A 4,959-nucleotide genomic window follows, 5' to 3' on the forward strand; every position below is an offset into this window, starting at 1 on the left:
TTTTTAACAAAACCTATAACTTACGAATGTACGGTACGGGTACGGTACGGGATTAGAAACAGCTGTGACTCAATGCAGAGTTTGATCGCTGATATACATAACAGACTCCAGTACATGTCGGATTGAAGCAATTTGAACTAAAAGTACTTTAAATGTATATATTTTGTAACCATGGTGATACTTACCCTAACCTTTAGTCAGTATATCATACATTTTGTACATTAAATGCATGCGATCATACAATAATTTGCGAATTTTTGCCGTACGCGACATTAGATAATCATTTCCGGGCATGCGCAGAAGACCGCACCTAATCTGCAGTGAGCTACATCGATTACAAATTGGCACGGTGTTGGGGTAAATATCGACCCGTCCGGAAAAACTGTAGCGAGTGCCTTTAAACTATAACATTCTTTCAACAAATAGCAAACAAAAAGAAGTGCTTACGTAGTATAAGCTAATTATAACTGTAAAGCTATATTTAGCTGAAGTCGTTATCTAACTAAAGGTAATGTAAATTTATATTTTCGGAAATTCAATTCGACTGATATATAAACTATTTTCCACTACATCTAAAAATAAAATGATTATTCATGCTAATTATATTTAATCTTATTACTCATGAGATAGATAAAGAGATTGCACTCGTGAGGTCGCTGCAGACAGACCATTTAAAATCGCGAACTGCATATTTCCCTTATACAAAACATAACATTGTCCTCTAACACTTTTAATTAACATAAAATAATCAACATAATATATATTTAAGAGAGTATGAAAGGGACATATCTGACCAAAGTCTCCCATTATAGGTCACATGGCAACATTCCAGCTTTGATGGTGCAGGAAGACCCCAGGTGCCCCTCCATATGTGTGTGTGTGTGTGTGTGTGTATATCTTAGGCGGATATGAATATTTAAATTTAAAATATTCATTCCTTGCGTTATTCATGAATGCAGATCCGATATACGACATAAAACATTCAAACAAATGAAAAGAAGGACTGTTGAACCAAATCATTCAAGATTCATTTTCATTCAACCTTATAGACGATCAAACTTGGAATGCAAAAACCTTTATTTAAATGAAAACCTGAATACTTTATTGAATTGACATAAAAATAACAGTTTAAGTATATATAGCAAGAACTGGAATTAATACTGAAAGTAGAATAACCACTATGGTTATAACGATACATAGCATTTCACATTTCTTATCTATCACACTATAGTTAGAAACTAAATTTCCCATTTCCTGAAATAGAAGCCTTCCTGATAAATCGGTTGTGTTGTCATCAATGGTATCTACCTTTGGAACATTTTCCTTATTATTTTCGTTGACAGATACTGGTGTTTTATTAGTAGGAGCAGGCGTTGGCTTATTCACACTTGGTATTCGATGCCAAATTCCTCCTGGGGAGCCATTGCGAACAATAACAGATTCGCCTCCGTTGTATGTTGTAAACTTGGATAGAGGAATATAAAACCCCTCTCTAACATATATTTTATCACACTTTCCCAGTCTCTCCAGGTTCCGGAAAACCCAAAGTCGCCTATTATCAGCTGTGAACCATTTATTGTTATGCATTACAACTGATATAATTGGTATGCTACTTACAGAGCACCTGAAAAAAATATATTGAAATGACATTTATAATGGTACACATTAGTTTGTAAGAAAGAAAATGAATGAACAGAGTTGCAATTTCGAATAGAATGCATCCGCATAAAAGGGTTTCAGGGCATAATAAATCTTTTATATTTAATATCATTGATATATAAGACACCGTGTAAAATGACAAGTATTGATCGCAATCCAGTACGAAAATTAAAATGCCTACTTTATACACAAAACATTATAATAAATACTGGCTAATGTAATACCAGACGATTAACTCACAAAGTATATATATTCAGATTACTTAAGTTTCAAAAGAGTTGTAATAGATAGATAAGATATCTATAATAAACATATTACCTTCCATCGCAAAGTGCATCAAGTGTTTCGCCTATCGGCTGATAACTATGATCACAATATTTATCAAAAACATTATTAATTGAATCTTGTGAGAAGAATATTTCTGATGGTTTCAGATACATTGTGCTCGAACTCGCCTTAGTGTCAACTCTGACAATGCTTTAAAGCGAATTTTAAGGCTGATCCTATTTTCGGAAAAATAATTTTATATTTGCTTTATCGATAAAAGATTGATTTAAAACAGTGGCATGTGTATCTTACAATACATTTACATTGCAAGTCTAACCTACTTTAGCTAACGTGATATCTGGTAGGGAATGAAGGGCTGGGGGGGGGGGGGGGGGGGGGGTAGGAAATGAAGTAGAGTGTAACTGAGGTCAAAAGAGTAAAAATGAAAGAAACTTTAAAAAAGCAGACACCTGATCGTCTTCATGCACCTGACACTATTTTATTTCAGAATGATTGATCTGAATAAATGAAATACGTGTACTACTAAGCCTAACATTTATATTTTGTATATATGTAACGTACTGAGGTTTGGTAATAGCCATTCTTTTGATAGTTAATCAATAGCCCTGGTTGTTTTCACAAATATAAATATGCAAAACAAATTATAAAGCCTAAAATGTTCTGTCGATAAGCAGTATCATTGATATTAATCACATAATCAAATAAAACATTACTTGTTCCTTCTTTCTATATAATTTTCTAAAGGTAGTCTTGTATAATTATAGCTGATTTTACAATAGCAATCAATTTTGGTTTCTACAACCGCCTGCTTAACCAGGTATTATGGTTGACATTTAAATATTTGAACTGCTGGATAGTCTAATTTGAAAATTAAAAAGAAATCTACAACTGTACCATCCAGCCAAGTCTAGGTAAACAGCAGCATGTATAAAACATAAAATATTTGTGAGTACTACTAACTGTATCAAAGATGCATATTACTTGTGTATAACATACTATGTATTGTTGAGACATTTATAAACAAGATTGAAAGACATACTTCCATAGGAAATAATAAATTTATGGTATAGCATTTGACAGGAAAAGCTATTTTTAGTTTAGTAATTGGATCAACGTTTCTCAAATAGTGAAAAGTTAACCTTGAAACCTGCAGTTTTATTGCTATACTCCTGATAAAAATGAAATGGTTGAATGCACCCATCTGTAGAGGAAACTCGCTAAAGGCTGGATGTGTCTACATACACTCTTGTGTGTAATTCTGTTAAAATTGTTGGATCTACCTTTTTGTTCAGTTGTACATGAACATGAGCAAAATGACCATGAATGTAATAAACTATGTTAACAGTTTTTATTATTTGCATTAAAATATTCACTGGTCTGTTCTACAATAATGTCCGCGTCTTCTTCGTAATTTGTGAATCTTAGAAAGGATACCAGTCAAAGCATAAGTTTGTAACTTAATAACATATTTTGTAATTTATTCATGCACACAAACAAGAAAAAATAATCAGATAGGTTTAGCCACGTTTCCGAACAAAACCCAATAAGTGAAATGGTTTTTCAAGTTGTTATGTAAGAAAGAGAATGCGCAGTTAATTTACAGTCAAGACCAACACTTTAAATATAGAAATAAATCAGTTAAACATTGGTATTTGCATTTGTTGCAGGAATGGCTAATTCTGTATTTAAAGATAAACAACTACGCTTATTTTGATTTAATATAAAGCAATAACTTCTATTTCCTTAAGTGAAAAGTTGACAGACTTGCTGAAATTTGCTTGTTTTACAGCACAGATTTATATGTGTAATTACTGAAGCATTTAAATTTTACACTGACCACTTTATTTGAATGAGGGCTGTTCAATCATTATCTTGGCCTATCTCTAGTTAATCCCTCTACAGTTACAGTACCTTTATCGGTTTAATTTGTACTATTATATAAATACTATATGTATACCCTTTGTGTGGTACTGAATATCTGAGCATAAAAGTCTCATGCTTTTGGGCTATGCCAGGGTAGATATAGAGCTATATTTTTCATTTTAGTTTGCTAGTTCACAGACACTCGCAAGGTAACTTCTACCTTTTGTCAGAGCTTAGCCACTTCTAGAAATAAATAAGGGATATTTTATTTTTCGATCTGGGTGTTCTAAATTGAAAAGGCTAAAACTTTACACACTATTTTGGCCATGTTACTCTTGGTTTCTTTTACACTATAAATTTTGCTAGCCATATACATGTATTGCTAGTTACATCAGGTCTATACTTTTGATAAAATGCTGTGATTTGGTACTGTAAAGAATAAAAGCTGATTGAACCCAGTTGACCCTTTCTTGTACGTTTACCTAAGTATGCAGTAATATATAACAGAGAACCTGGGAGATAACAGGATTTAATTGAGTACTGACTGATCTGTTAAAATATTGACAGTCCTGTTACACATTCATTTAGATAGGCAGAAAAACATTGGCAAACACTTTCAGGGAATTCCATATTTCTAAAAATACTTTTATTAATTCTACAACTATAGATGCTAATCAACCAACATATTTAATATTGACATTTGTATTAATCATTATGCACTTTAGACCAAATGAAATATTTTACACCCAGAATTCTATAAGTGCATACTTTGACAAGAACAGCAGTCATCCACAGATTTGAATTGGAGAAACGCTAGATGCATTATGTGAACAAATGTTCGTTTTTATGTTGTTCTTATTCTTCTATTGGTATATATCGTAGACATAAGTTATTTATTTGTTTATCAATTTACCGTATTAGATCAATAGATGGGAGCCAGCCTCAGCTCTTCACTGAAAAAAAAACAGTGTAGGTGACGGTAAAACAACAACAACAGCAACAATATGCTAAAGTACAAAACATGTAGAAGTCCAACGGCATATAGCTTTTACTTCAATAAATAAACTCCAACGGCATATAGCTTTTACTTCAATAAATACATCTATATGTTAACTACAGACGGTATAACCTTTGGGTTTCTTGTATGTA

The sequence above is a fragment of the Mercenaria mercenaria genome, unplaced genomic scaffold (genome assembly GCF_021730395.1).
Source record: "Mercenaria mercenaria strain notata unplaced genomic scaffold, MADL_Memer_1 contig_3664, whole genome shotgun sequence".
NCBI lineage: Eukaryota > Metazoa > Mollusca > Bivalvia > Venerida > Veneridae > Mercenaria > Mercenaria mercenaria.